General features: G+C 42.8%; 1 protein-coding gene across 17 annotated transcripts in view; it reads left to right on the top strand.

Moving 5' to 3' along the window:
* Positions 1-15,876, top strand: part of CHST9 (carbohydrate sulfotransferase 9) — a 147,078-nt gene that overhangs the window by 19,440 nt on the left and 111,762 nt on the right. For 5 of the 17 annotated variants that reach the window (XM_075416260.1, XM_075416281.1, XM_075416280.1 and 2 more), the window contains exons 2-3: positions 6,726-7,361; positions 8,112-8,285. The exons of 4 other annotated variants lie outside the window; for them this stretch is intronic. The gene's annotated coding sequence lies outside the window, so the exon portion shown is untranslated. Of the gene's footprint in view, positions 1-4,053; positions 4,141-5,610; positions 5,718-6,725; positions 7,362-8,111; positions 8,286-15,876 lie in introns of those variants that run through there. 8 more of the 17 variants (XM_075416269.1, XM_075416271.1, XM_075416261.1 and 5 more) reach the window with 6 other exon arrangements.

Below are 15,876 nucleotides of genomic sequence, written 5' to 3' on the forward strand. Positions count from 1 at the left end.
ACAGAGAGGATGACTTTCCCTTGGTCAAGGAGGACTGTGTGAGGGATCGCTTAAGCGATATAAACACCCAAAAATCCATGGGCCCCGATGGAACGCACCCACGAGTGCTGAGGGAGCTGGCGGATGTCATTGCTGAGCCACTCTCCATCATCTTTGAGAGGTCCTGGAGGACAGGAGAGGTGCCCGAGGACTGGAGAAAGGCCAATGTCACTCCAATCTTCAAAAAGGGCAAGAAGGAGGACCCAGGGAACTACAGGCCGGTCAGCCTCACCTCCATCCCGGGAAAGGTGATGGAGCAGCTTATCCTGGAGGCCATCATGAAGCAAGTGGAAGAAAAGAAGGTTATCAGGAGTAGTCAGCATGGATTCACCAAGGCGAAATCATGCCTGACCAATCTGATAGCTTTCTACGATGACATGACTGGCTGGGTAGACGAAGGGAGAGCCGTGGATGTTGTCTACCTCGACTTCAGCAAGGCTTTCAACACAGTCTCCCATGATATCCTCCTAGGGAAGCTCAGGAAGCATGGGCTGGATGAGTGGTCGGTGAAGTGGATTGAGAACTGGCTGAATGGCAGAACTCAGAGGGTTGTCATCAGCGGTGCTGAGTCTAGTTGGAGGCCTGTAACTAGTGGTGTCCCTCAGGGGTCAGTACTGGGCCCAGTCTTGTTTAACTTCTTCATCAACGACCTGGATGAAGAGTTAGAGCATGCCCTCAGCAAGTTTGCTGATGACACAAAACTGGGAGGAGTGGTAGATACACCGGAAGGCTGTGCTGCCATTCAGCGAGACCTGGACAGGCTGGAAAGTTGGGCAGAGAGGAACCTGATGAGGTTCAACAAAGGCAAATGCAGGGTCCTGCACCTGGGGAGGAACAACCCCATGCATCAGTACAGGCTCGGGGCGGACCTGCTGGAGAGCAGCTCTGCGGAGAGGGATCTGGGTATGCTGGTGGACGACAGGTTGACCATGAGCCAGCAGTGTGCCCTGGCTGCCAAGATGGCCATTGGCATTCTGGGGTGCATTAGGAGGAGTGTGGCCAGCAAGTCAAGGGAGGTTCTCCTTCCCCTCTGCACTGCCCTAGTGAGGCCTCATCTGGAGTACTGTGTCAAGTTCTGGGCTCCCCAGTTCACCAGTCGCATTTCTCTGTCATTTTCATTCTTGCTCTTGCTGCAACTCTATCTCTTTCCTGTGTGCCACTGTCTCAAAGGAAAAGAGGAGTGTTTGCTTTCAGACAGGTTGGGTTTCAGAAGTTCAGGTTGCTGAGTTGTGCTGGATGTTACAGAAATTCTCTTTTCCTGCCAGCAAACACTCTGCCGTGTAACCCTCACTGATGTATTTTCATGAGTTATACAAAAATGGAAAGACTTTATATATAACTGTATGTGCATACGGGTGTATAAATCCACCATCCAAACGCAGGTACTCATGTAATGCCAGGGCTAGGCAGATAAGCCGTCAAAACTTATGGTTTGATTCTGACCCAATAGCCATCTTCAAACATTTAAAGAATTTCGGGGTGTCAACTTCAAGCACCTGAATTAACTGACTTAGTTAACCAGGCAGTCTCCCTCTGCAGTTGATGAAAATGGGAAACCACCCCCATGAGCAGCCATCCCCATCCCTAACACTGCTGTTTGCAATAGCCCTGCAGACAAGAACTATCTTTACGTTACCTTCTCTATATTAAAAAGGACTTACAGGGATCAGCTACACAGGCTCGTGTTGGGTTACCCTCAAGAGGGAGGAGGAGCAGCCAAAGCAACACAACTGAGGGCTAAGAACAAACACGACGTGGCCCCATGTGTCTCCGGGTCGGAGCTGGTGAGCTCTCTTCTTGGAAGAGGGCAGGGTGCAGGCGCAGTGAGGATGGGGAGGCTGCGAAGTGAAACACATGCTCGCCTGTCATTTGACCCAGAGAACATGCTTCACTTTGCAGTGCTCATTAGGGGGAACCACAGTTCCCTCTGCCAGCATGGTAAACCTGTTTTCAGTCAGACTGCGCGCTCGATGAAGTTGTTTGTCCTGTAGTGAATACCAATTTAAACTTCCCATGCAAACTTCTGTCCTGTAAACACATCCTACTGCATGGCATTTTTCGTGTCTGTGTGGAAAACATCTCTCTGCATTTGTGCTTGTGCAGCACCAAGCGCCAGAGTGTTCTTAGGCTGGAAGTAAGGTTCTTGGCCCCACAATAATGGGAACAAAATTGACATTATTTGTTTTGCAGTAGTGCCTCTAGGCCTCAATCAGAAATGACACAAGACAACAGATGGATGCAAGTACATGGGGGAAACAAAAGACAAAACATTTATTCATTTTGTAAGCATCAGCCACAGTGCACCAGCTGCTTAGGTATTAAATATTTTGTAGGCAGCATTGTATAGATATAAAAATCATAATAATTGTTGTTATAACCTAGCATACACAAGAGAAAGAAAGATTTTTTTGTACTGTTGTGTCATGGGACTGGAAAATATGGCCATTAAAAGCAAACACCTCTGTAAGTATAAGCATCCAGTCATTCTTCAGCTGTAAACATTACATTATCCTAGATTGTGTCGAAGCTGATAGTTGTGTTTTCATTTAAAAGCTCATAAATATCATATTAGAATTTTCTGACAAGTGTGTCTGCAGTATAAAACTGGTAATACTGTGCAGCGTTGGCTAATTTTACATCTGTTCAGATATTTAATCTGTTCTGAAAAGAAAACTCACCCCTCCTAAAAATGCCCCAAAGTATACTAAAGTAGAAGTGGTATATGAAACACTAAAAAAGGAAAAGTGGATGACAAATTTAATTGTAGACGTTAGAACAATACTTTAAAGACAAACTTGTGAAAATGTAGAGATCATAACTGTAGATTTTGTAGTTTGAAGAAATATATCTATTGAGGGGTTTTGAAGCGTGGATCAAATGGGAAAAGATTAGATCCCAAGCTTAAAGCACCTCTATCTTTTGAATGGCTTGGTTATTTTGCTGAATCCATGGAACCATTGGGAAATTTCCAATAAAATATTTTTTTTAATTGGAAAAATCAAAACTGCAATTTTTCAGGGCAATGTCCCAAGATCGATTAAAATTTGCTCAGGATGATTTTATCAGACTTTTAATCTTATTTCTGTTGCAACTGACAGGGAAGAAGTAGGCTTGCCTAATTTCCCTATTTCTTTTGGTGCCAAAGTTCCGTTCTGCGTACTGTGGGTGGCCCATCAGGCAGAACTGTCATGTATTATTCCCATGTCCAAAAGTTAAGCAGAAAGATGCTTCTCAGGAGCACATTCCTTAATATGGAAGGACAGGGAAATTTAGTGTGGGCCAGATTCATTTAGGTCTTAAGTAAACATGTTTTCCTAGATACCTTTGCTGCCCAGTTACTTTGCTTGAGGCTTAAAAGCTCCATTTACCTGCTCTCAGATTTTGTAACTAACTTTTTCCATTCAAGGTAGGTTTTGTTGTCATCTTTGTTCAGTTTTGAGAGACCTAAAATACTCTTAGAAATTCTTCTTTCTTACTGTTCAAAGACAATCCCAAGTAATTATACAAGCAGCCCAAGAAACTAGTAAAAACACATGGAGAAAGGAGTTTATGAATATAGTATCCAGTATGCTTAGCCAACATATGTAAAATTTATTCCTAGTTCCAGCTATTTCTTTCTTTTTTGTTTTTCTTAAGAAGAGGAAGAATGACAGCAGTACTGACTAAGTCCATTGAATTGGTTCCATGTGTGTTAAATATAGTCTGGAACAGATTCCCAGTTAATGTAACTAACCAACAACTGTAGCGAAGGCATATCAGGTAAGGTAGCACCCCTCTAATTTTTGCAAAGACTAGAGAAACATGACGTAAGATTTGGAACTGCTTATGGGTTTTTTCTCTCATCAATAAACAATAAGTGTCTTTCAGCTATTCATTATGAGTTTTGACGGCTGACAAAATATGTAACATACAATTCCTAGCTATATGGATTGTGTGAGATTTAGATTTATCTTCTTTATGTAAAAATCAAATGGTACCCTTTGCTATACTGTCTTTAATATTTCTGTTAGCTTGTTTTTCTTCTGCAAGTGTCTCTACTGCTAGGACAAATGGAAGCAATGAGAACCTTGGCTTGTTCCCAACTGAAGGAGTGTTTGTGTAGTGAGTATGCAATTTATAAAGCATTTACAGGTCCTTGAGAGTGAATATATATTATAACAAATCTGTTTTTCCAGTAGACATTTTTTAAACTTTTTGTCTTAAAGCTGGATTTAATTACTATTTTAGAAAAGCTAAAATTTGGAATATCTGAAATGATCCCTCTTATATCTTGTCTTGTCTCCCTAAGTGAATTCACTCCCTAAGTGAATTACCCAACACACAGGCATTGCCTTGTTTTGAATAATTGTCTACCCTAGTGACGAACTTTGTTTGGAAAGACATTTATATAGACAATTGTATTCCCCAGTAGTGTACAATAGAAGTTACATAAATTAGCCTCCAATTTCCTCCTGTGTTTTTGATGACTGGAGTAAATTATTTGAATTTCAGCCTTATGGTTTAAGATGTCACTACAACACCTCTTAAGGTATTAGAACCTTGTTGTATACTAAGAAGGGTGTACTGTTGCTCGTAATCTGATATCTTCCTCTCATAGACTAAGAGCAACTTCTGAATTTTGACTATCTTCTGGGCTCTTGACGGCCTAATATGTCGTGCTCTTAGGAGGTCACTGTGATGGTCGACTCAGCTCTTAAGACTTTCCCTGCCCATGGTGGACACTGTACCTCCAATGAGGAAGCCAGTCTTCTTCAGCAATGCTCAGTTTAGTTTAGCCTACCACAAGGGGTCAGTAGAAATCAGTGAGAAATGCTCCCTCCTCCACCTCAGAAACTATGAAATGCTGAGCGCCACTGTGCCATTCACTATTAATTTCAGGAATTCAGTGAGGGAAAAACAGATTTGATTGTTTTTCTTTATAACCAGACAGCTTTTACCACTAAAATATATGAGTAATTTTTCAACATTACATGTAAGTTTGCTCTTGAGCAAAGCCAGATTAGGGTTCCAAGGCTTGTGTTCATTCATTTTTCTGGGATAAATTTGTCTCTGTATTTCTTCATTGCATTTGTTAAAATGAGTGCTTCGAATGTGGCATAGAATTATGATCAAGGAGAACAATTTTTGTTTCTTCCAAACAAGACTTCATAGAACTATTCTTCTTTTAAAACTAGTAGAATTAAATTTAAAAGAAATTTAAAATGAAATTAAATCATGTGTCCTAGTAAGCTTTGTGCAACTAAGCAAGTAGTTGAGAATAGCTACATTTATTTTCTCTCCAAATGTTTATGTAACTCTTTTCTATTTTATTCATGATTGCCCCATGAAGACTATTCATCACACTTGCGTTGTTCTCTCTGTATCACGTTCCTTTCCTTTCAAGGGGGATTGGGGGAAGTGAAAAAAAGATCACTGGCATGAAGTTTGATTCTCTGCCACTTTTGTGACAAAGCAGTATGCCTAGGGAGACTTCCAGACATAAATTACAGTAAATTAAAGACCTGCATACACCACAGCGGGAACTGGCATCTCATAAACTTTGCCAAATGCTTTCTGACCGTTTTTCTTTAGGCAGGTAGTGGGTCAAGCTGATGTCACAGAATCACAGAATCACAGAATAGTAGGGGTTGGAAGGGACCTCTGTGGGTCATCTAGTCCAACCCCCCCGCCGAAGCAGGGTAAGTTAATGTCAGTTAATCTTAAACTGCAGTGATACATCAGGTAGTGTTCAAGGAACCCTTAAAAGTCCTCTTCCTTTTTCTTGCCATAGCCATTCATCCTGAACAGCTCAGATGTAATCCGAAGGAAATAATGCTGAGAAATAGATTGGGAAATATTCAGACATTAATTTATTGAGTTGCAGCATAAGGGTCAAAATACTGCTAAAAAAGAAGTCCAGTGTTTGAAACTGTCAGGGAATTATGGGTTTGTAGACTGAGTCATTTGCTAGAAGTATTATTGTATTTTGGTTCATGTTTATGACACAGACAGTGTAAGTGGTAGAAAATAAAACTAGATGGGTTTTTTTGCCTCCAACAAATCAGAGTTTGGCCAATCCTGTTGACGCTTAAAAAAAAAGTTCCATTGGCATCGCTGTACAATGGCTTCACTGTGCTTTGTCCAGAGCTGGTATATAAAGAATGTATGTTCAGCGTGGTGTGCAGAAAGAGTATGCACAGTGAAAAAGGTTGATTTTTCAAGTATATTGCAAAACCAAAGCAACATTACTCTTTTAACCCAGGCAGTGACATTCCCTAAGCCTCCCACTGCTAATATGTACAGCAAGCAGAGGCTCTAAAACACCCTTTTTGTTTTGCAGCACTCACAATTCTTTATGACTATAAAACGCATACTCATCAAAAATTGTTAGAAGCACCTAACTTCAGTTGTAGAGTTAAAAACCAGTATATTTAGAGCTGTTCAGACAACCTTAGTTCTGCTTCCTAGCACGTCTGTTCTTCTCATTGAATGTAGCTGGAAATCCTGCTGAAAAGGTAGCAGGAACTGGTCCCACCCTGAGTCGGAGACAGCAGCCAGGGCATAGAGTGCAAGCCCCTGCCACACGCACTGCGAGATACGTATCAACCGATGGCAGATGAAAGTGGGAATATGGCATTGGGATGTTGGTGACATTTGCTGCCTTCAGCTGAAACCTGTAAGAAATCTCTTCCTTTCCTGTTCCCTAGGGAACCTGGAGAGTGGCTGCCATGGATGGTGGGAAAGCAAAAGCAAAAACTAAGCCAAGAGGCCTGGAGGTATTTGTGATGAGGGAGACTAGTACTGCTCCTGCTCCTTGTCGCCCAGAGAGGGGTACAGGCAACAGAAGCCATGTCTTGGATTTGGCAGACGAGCGACTCGAGGTACTGCTTCTCTAGCTCCCTGGCATTCAGGGCACAGCGGCAACTGCCACGTCAGCACTAGTATAAACTAGTCTCTGGAACATTCACATGTTTCTTTATTCTTCTGACATGCAGCCAAAACGTGAGGAATAAAAATAAAATGTTTAAAGCTGTAATTTCTTTCTTTTAAGATGATACCCTGGCAAACTCAAACCCAGAAATTTTTAGGCACTGGAACCCATTTCCTTCTACCTTGGAGGCTGTCACACTTACTTTGTCGTGAAGGTCTGATCAAGGTCATAGGGTTCAGAGAGCTGTTTGAAGAACAGTTGTGTCTGGAGGCCTGAAGTGAAATTGGACTTTAGATGTGCTACATGCTGTAAATCAACATTGCAAGTGATCATTCATCCACTATGAACTGAATAAGCAAAGTGCAAATAAACTGTTACTATCCCCATGAAGACTTGGAGAGCTGAGATACAGGTAATAACTAAATGACTTGCCTCAAGTCACGCTAGAGCTAGAAATTGAACTTCAGTGTCCTGAATCTCCATTCTGTCTCTTAAACATCCTGTCTTTATCTACTTATCCTGTAGTCATTGTCCAACCTGGCACACGTACCTTACTGAGGATGGACATTGTGTCAGTGTCCTCATGAGAAGTGGAAGGGGGCCTCTGGGATGGGGCTCCAACATGCCAGGTGCTCAGAAATGAGCTCAGGTCAAAAGCTTCATAGGAGCTGTGACATGAGGAAAAAAGGGAAAGTTTATACTCAGTAGGGGGTGAAAAGGAAATTCACTTGATAAATGCAAACTTAAGACATATTTAGAAGCTGGGTATGGAAGCTGAACTTTCCCTGGGGCTAATTGCTGTAATGGCATGTTAAATAAATCCTTTCTAAACTTGGCTGTACCACAGGAACGCTGTTTAAATAATGAAGTGCTCATGGATAAATTCTCAAAAGCATTAGGCAGAAACTGGCTTTTATTTAACTCGAATTGTAATATATAGGTTTTTTCCATCTAGTTATTGTGACCATCACAAATTGGATCATTTATTTTTGTTACTCTCATGGCTACCTCCTTCTTTTGCTGTCCTGAGTAACCGTGAATATAACACAAATTTCTTTGCTTTTTTGCATTGTTGCACTGCAGACATAGGAATGTTCTTTCTCCTTTACTGAGCAGCTGTTAACTTATGGACCTTTCATTTTCCATTATGCATGTGCTCAAGACAAGGCAAAGCTGCTGGGAAATGGAAGATGTTTATGAAACAGTAGTGTCTGTGACCAAGCCTCTTGAAGAAGGGTACTTCAGCTGATGGATTAGAGCAGCCTGTGCCTCGTTTAAACCTGAATAATGGCAGCCCATTCTGAGAAAAAGATAGAAGAAAAAACAAAGGAGCAAAGTATGTTTCTAAAATGCTTAAATCTGAAAAGTTTCTCTCATTATGTATGGATAGAAATAGCTACATGCAGTCATAGATTTGCTGATATGCTTATCAAAATGGACAAATTACTCTAAGGAGTCCAAGGGCTCCAATGGTTGATTGCACTGGAAAAATATTTCGGAATGTTATCTAGGGTTTTGACAGTTTCTCCACCCAGCAAGGGTGGAAATATGCCAGTATCATCCTTCCTCTGTAGTATTTGGGGCACTTCTGTTTCTTATCCCATTAACTGGTCAACGACTAACAGAACAAAATTCTGAGATCTTTCACAGAATCACAGAATGTTAGGGGTTGGAAGGGACCTCTGTGGGTCATTTAGTCCAACCCTCCTGCCGAAGCAGGGTCACCTACAAAAGGTTGCACAGGACCACGTCCAGGCAGGTCTTGAATATCTCCAGAGAAGGAGACTCCACAACCTCCCTGGGCAGCCTGTTCCAGGGCTCCATCACCCTCAGAGGGAAGAAGTTCTTCCTCATGTTCAGATGGAACTTCCTGTGCCTCAGTTTGTGCCCATTGCCCCTTGTCCTGTCGCTGGGCACCACTGAAAAGAGTTTGGCCCCATCCTTCTCACAGCCACCCTTAAGATATTTATAAGTATTTAAAAGGTCCCCTCTCAGCCTTCTCCTCTTCAGGCTAAACAAACCCAGCTCCCTCAGCCTTTCCTCATAGGACAGATGCTCCAGGCCCATCATCATCCTCATAGCTCTCCGCTGGACTCTCTCCAGTAGCTCCTCATCTTTCTTGAACTGGGGAGCCCAGAACTTGACACAGTACTCCAGATGAGGCCTCACTAGGGCAGTGTAGAGGGGAAGGACAACCTCCCTCGTCCTGCTGGCCACACTCCTCTTAATGCATCCCAGGATCCCATTGGCCTTCTTGGCAGCAAGGACTCACTGCTGGCTCATGGTCCACCTGTCATACACCAGCACTCCCAGGACCCTCTGTACAGAGTTGCTCTCCAGCAGGTCCGCCCCAAGCCTGTACTGATGCGTGGGGTTGTTCCTCCCCAGGTGCAGGACCCTGCATTTGCCTTTGTTGAACCTCATCAGGTTCCTCTCTGCCCATCTCTCCAGCCTGTCCAGGTCTCACTGAACGGCAGCACAGCCTTCCGGTGCATCCACCACTCCTCCCAGTTTTGTGTCATCAGCAAACATGCTGAGGGTACATTCTAACTCTTCATCCAGGTCATTGATGAAGAAGTTAAACAAGACTGGGCCCAGTACTGACCCCTGAGGGACACCACTAGTTACAGGCCTCCAACTAGATTCAGCGCTGCTGATGACAACCCTCTGAGTTCTGCCATCCAGCCAGTTCTCAGTACACCTCACCGACCATTCATCCAGCCCACACTTCCTGAGCTTCCCTAGGAGGATGTTACGGGAGACAGTGTCGAAGGCCTTGCTGAAGTCGAGGTAGACATCATCCACAGCCTTTGTAATGGTTTCCCTTTTCAAGGAAATGAAAGGAATCACTAACCTAATGAGATATCCTCAACTCTCAGTTGCAAAACCACTTCAGCAAAAGGAGGTACTTTGTACCTGATTCATCCCTATTTCTTATATTTTCTGTGGTCCTTCATGCTGATGTAAGCAGTAAAATCACCATTTCAAATACACAGCATATGAGTGGTCTTTGCAAGAAGTGAGAAGGAGAACCTCTTCTGAAATCCAACCTCATGACTGGACATCATGTAATCACACTGAAGTAACCTTGCAAGACCCATGTCTTTTAGTGTTCAGAGATGATTTTTATTCAAGTAAATGTAAATTGAAGTTAGGAATGTGTACGCTCACTATGTGAAAAGGTGCATTCTATATTTGGTGGCTTTTTTCAGGAAACATATACAACATTTTAATTTATTCTTTTGATAAAACATTTCCTGCAAGTATTTTCAGAAAAAAGCAGAAATAAAAGTATAAGATTCTTCTAACTCTTAGAATAATGTGTTTACATATTAGGGAATCTATTTCGTAGAGATCAATATCTTTTCATTCCATCGGGGAAAGAATAATATTAGACACTTGTTGGTTCTTGGCATTCTTAACATTCTGATTGCAAAGGGAAACAAAGAATTTTACAGCTGCTTCCAAGAGAGCATATTATTAGATCTTCATACTTAACTGCATTTCCTCACAAACATTGATTTGCTGCTGTTATTGTTGTGACTGCATCCAGGTGGTCATACAGTTTGAAAGAAATATGCAATTAAATTGATATCACAAAATTATAGTTGATATATTTGTGCCTGCCTAGGTTCAGACTCAAAAGCCAGTCATTTGATTTTTCTTCAGAAATGGAAAACTCAGTTTCTTCTTATGAACTCCTTGACTGTTAACAACTACCAAGAGTGAGAGAGAGAGGATGCTTCTAACTGAGAGGCTTGCCAGGTGGGCTGGGGGCTCTTCCAGTTCTTCAGCAGCTGCCAACAGCACGGGAGACATTGCTTTTTAGATTCCCACTCACATCCCAGAGAAGTGCCACAATCACCAAGCATTGTTTGGGCTGGGCTGGAGGTGAGAAGGGAGCACGAGGCAGAGAAGCTGGAGAGACGTACAGTCTCATTCTAAATGTCCCTCTCAAAGCGTTTCCCGCTGCAGCCCTGGAGTCTGGGCACGCCCCTCTGAGATGGAGGTTCAGGTCCCTTTACGAAATGAACTACAGCAAGGACTTGTGCCTTTCTATTCCTCCTTCCCAGCGGAGCTGTAGCCAGTGGATAATTGGTTGTACATGTACTCTGACCAGAAATTCTTTCCACACTAAAACTGTATATAAAGTATTGTTGAGAGCTTCCTTTCACAAATCTATTTTTCTGTCTGAAAAATGGCTTCCTCTAAATATGCCCATCCAGCTCCATTGTGTATTTGCTAAAGACATGAATACATATGAATTTTTGCTTCATTATCATTGTGGTTTTCTTTCTTTTGACCTTTATTCTGTGCCTGTTCTAATATCAGAATTAAAAAGACCAAAGACCATGTGACGTGAATATTAAAGTAGCCTACCTAGAACACATTAAAAAAGCCCAATTTTTCAGCATGTCAGGTGCGTGGTTTCCCAACATCAGGCATATTTAGAAGTTTTGTTGTCAGCTTGAGCTTTTAGGCAACAAGTCACTCCATACATTTTTGCACCTGTTGCAACAAAGTCATAAATTTTAATTTTCCCTAAATAACTCTATGAATTTGAATTGCACTACAGTAGGAATGCGATATTCTTTCTTCTGAAAGATTTGTTCTTACACATTAAAATTGATCACAGTCAGCAGAAGCCTTGTCCAAGAAAAGATGATTTAAACCAGGCATTAGCTCTGTGGTCTCTGAATGACAAGAGTCCTCTCAGGTGTACGGTTACTGCATCTTATTTTTCATCTGCTAGTGCCAGAGATCTCCACTGACACCGAAGGGCAGTAGGAGCAGATTAGCCTTTGCAGAATGAAACCGCATGCAGACTGATTTATTTTGTTCTTACTGTGGGATTATGCTCCTGCGTACAGACCGCGGTCTGTGGTGCCACAGTTGGACAAGTATCAGTCCACGAGCAGGGATGGGTTACACTGAAGAGCTGTGTTGGTACTACCCTCAGCTGTCCCTCTTGGCTGCGGTAAAGAGATAGTTCAGCTGCTCACGAGACAGCTACTGAATGGCTGCAGTTTGCCACCTGGCCTGCTAAGACAATTGATCTCCATCCCTTCCCTCCAGCGTGTCGACGGCACCACACAGCTTGGTGTCATCAGCAAACTTGTTGATGGTGCACCCAATCCCACTGCTCACATCGCCGACAAGCTGTGTGGTGCCGTCGACACGCTGGAGGGAAGGGATGCCACCCAGAGGGACCTTGAAAGGCTTGAGAGGTGGGCCTGTGCAAAACTCATGAAGTTCAACAAGACCAAGCTCAAGGTCCTGCACGTGGGTCGGGGCAATCCCAAGCACAAATACAGGCTGGGTGGTGAATGGACTGAGAGCAGCCCTGAGGAGAACGACTTGGGGGTGCTCGTTGACCAGAAGCTCAGCATGACCCGGCAATGTGCGCTTGCAGCCCAGCAGGCCAACAATAACCTGGGCTGCATCAAAAGCAGCATGGCCAGCAGGTCGAGGGAGGTGACTCTGCGCCTCTGCTCCACTCTGGCGAGACTCCACCTGGAGTTCTACATCCAGCTCTGGAGCCCTCAGCAGAGGAGAGACATGGAGCTGTTGGAGCCAGTCCAGCGAAGGGCCACAAAAGTAATCAGAGGGATCAACACCTCTTCTACAAAGAAAGGCTGAGAGAGTTGGGGCTGGTCAGCCTGGAGAAGAGAAGGCTGCAGGGAGACCTTATTGCAGCCTTCTAGTACCTGGAGGGGGCCTACAAGAAAGCTGGAGAGGGACTTTTTACAAGGGCATGTAGAGATAGGACAAGGGGTAATGGCTTTAAACTGGAAGAGGATAAATACAGAATAGATATAAGAAAGAAATTCTGTACTCTGAGGATGGTGAGGCACTGGAACAGGTTGCCCAGAGAAGCTGTGGCTGCCCCTCCCTGGAAGTGTTCAAGGTCAGGTTGGATGGGGCTTTGAGCAACCTGGTCTAGTGGAAGAAGTCCCTGCCTATGGCAGGAGGGTTGAAACAAGATGATCTATAAGGTCTCTCCCAACCCAAACCATTCTATGGTTCTATGATTCCATTAATATGGGCAGGTCGCATGAGCTGAGGTATCAGTGGCCGGGCAGGCAGATCACAGAATCACAGAATCACAGAATCACAGAATGGTAGGGGTTGGAAGGGACCTCTGTGGGTCATCTAGTCCAACCCTCCTGCCGAAGCAGGGTCACCTACAGCAGGCTGGGCAGGAAGGTCGATCACTCCAGCTCACGGGTCTGGGCATGCAGCGACTATGCTTGCAGCTAGCTGGAGCATGTCAAGCTTCCTGGCAGGTCTTCAACTTGCACAGTTAACTTCACCCAAGAGAAAACTATGCCAGATTCCGGCCTTTGAAGATTTTGGTAAATTCCTTTTTCAGGGAAAAAGGGTTGCCAACTGGGGTTTTTCATGAATTGACTGCTTTTCAAAGATCTCTGTGAAAGGGGCTTGGTTAAGGGCATTTCTGGGGGAAACCAATTATAATTTTCAAGTGTGTTAGATTTAAAAAAAACATTTAATTAAAACAAGACCAGCTCTTTCAGCCGTTGCCTGTCTTCTCCTGTTTGTAGAGTTGGGGAGTTCTGGGGAATTCCTGATACTACACATTTTTTGACAGTGTCAGCAAGCTTTTCCAACCAACCTTCAGTACTTCCTTTCCTTTCTCTTCCCTCCCTCCCAACTCAGACATTTTAACCTACATTTTAGTCTCTTCATTTTCTGTTTTGCCCTCTTTCTTGTAATCTCCAGTTTTCTTCTAACCTTTCCCTCCTTACCCATTACTACCCGGTCCGTTTTCCACGCTTTTTTCCCCCACTCCCTCTCTCCCTAGCCCAACTGAACCTCACCACAAACTGGGTTATCTCCCCAATAGCCTCTGCCTAATGGTGGAAGGGAATATCCTGAAATATTAGCTTTCAGCAGCTGGGAGTCAGGAGGGTATATGTGACATGGCTGTTCAACTCCTCCCCGATTTGCACCATCCTTCTTCAAATGTATGTCTGCCGTTGGTGGCACGAAGAGATGTAGCTGAGCTAGCAAGAGGCAGGATGAATAAAGAAGATCATTTTGTGACTTGCTGAGCCGCTCCAAAACACTGCCAGGCAGCCCAGGCAGACCCTTGGGGAGCAGGGAGGTGACAGAGGGCCAGAGCCAGGGCTGCGGGAGAGGGGCACCACCCAAGTCACATTGCAGCATACAGAAATCTGTTTCCGCTAAGGTATCATAACCCAATATGTTTATGGCATTATCAGCATTATAACCACAACAAAGCATGTAACATCAGATGCGGAGCGTGAGTCTTTGCAGTTATTAAAACCTATAAATACCTTCAATAAAAGCAAAGGGAAAATATTGGCCACACAACGTCTTTCTGTCAAAAACATCCAGCTGATACTAGTTTGCCCCAGGTTTAAAGTTCCCCCACCCTCCAATGTAATTTGATTTCAAATTGTTCTGCTTTTTCTTTTCCTTTTTTTTTTTTCACTCTTCCTCCAGGATTTCCAATGCTTAAGTGTGCTTGCTTGGTAGGACATGATTAATGAGCATGACACAATATTGAGATAAACCAGATGTAAACAGTATTATCATCCCTATTTTGCAGAGGGACAAAGAAGGTATTGTGCAGTAGCTGGTGATGCTGGCTGATGTTAGACATGCATTAACATAATAAATAGTGACTATTTTTTACATATCTTCAACAATACAAAAAATGCATCTTAGCAAACATGGACAGCAAATACAGCTGCTGACCAACTACAAACAAACAAACAAAGCATAGCTTTAGCCATTAGCTTTGTTAGTGTTATGGCATTATTTGCAAAATAAAAAATAATAACTAAAATAACCCAGTAAAAAGCTCCAAGTCTATTTAAAAGAACATTATTGAATTCTTATACGCAACTCCCATGCAGGTTTCTGCTCAGACTTCTCTTTCTCCTGCTCCATGCTAAAGACAGAGCATGATCTTTCTTTGCTATTTTAAAGTATGCAAAATGTATGACAAAATCATGTAAAGTTTGCCTGTCAATCTTAACTTCTAGGCTTTTCTAACTTTTAAATATTTGATCTCATAAATCTAGTTTACCATTAATAGCAGCATTCTCTCTCCTTTTACTGTAATTAGAGCTTTGGAGATATTTTGCTTTACATCTGCAGGTACGCTGTGAAGAGCTATCACTTTTTCACTTGTCAATTCTTTCTCAAAAGCAGATATTTTTAAATTTTCATAACATAGAAAAGTTACTCCAGGAAGATTCAGCAGGCTGAGGACTCAGTGATAGTCTAAATTAATCTGGACCAGGTGAGGAGGTGTTTTCAGAGTTGCACCGTGATACCCAGCCTGCTTACAAATTCTGCTTCAGCCGTGAGCAGACTTTTCAGACTAGAGGCCTTTCAAAAACGAAGAAAAAAATTAGCTCCTACTGAAGATAAACAATTTCTAGACATCAAGTAAAAATGCAAAAACACATTCCAAGTAACAGCTTCCTCTGCCAGTTAAAGTTCCTGAACAGAACAGGAAAGATAAGCCCAGGTGGAGCTCACATTCAATGTCTTCTGTGTCACGGATTTGACAATAGTGCACTGCATTTTGGAAAACAAATAGTTGCTTGATTGGATGTTTGGTTGCAAGCACCTTTCTCTTCATTTTCATACAGACACATAAAGATTCTGTAAAAAACACAATCTGATGACAATCTCTTAGCAGATATATGTTTAGCCATAATAAAGAAAAACAAAACACAATACTTTCCATTAATCTTCTCCACACCACGAGACAACTACCAGTTTCTCCATAACTCCTGTCCCTCTGGTAAGATTTAAATTCTGTCTTCTGTTAAAATACAAGTAGTTTAAAACCTCATAAAGAAAAGATATGGAGCATAACTCCTGTTGTTCAGTTTCAAAGGAAAATTGATCCAGAATCAATGTGGGGT

Source organism: Opisthocomus hoazin, chromosome 3 (assembly GCF_030867145.1).
Source record: "Opisthocomus hoazin isolate bOpiHoa1 chromosome 3, bOpiHoa1.hap1, whole genome shotgun sequence".
In the NCBI taxonomy this organism is placed as follows: Eukaryota; Metazoa; Chordata; class Aves; order Opisthocomiformes; family Opisthocomidae; genus Opisthocomus; species Opisthocomus hoazin.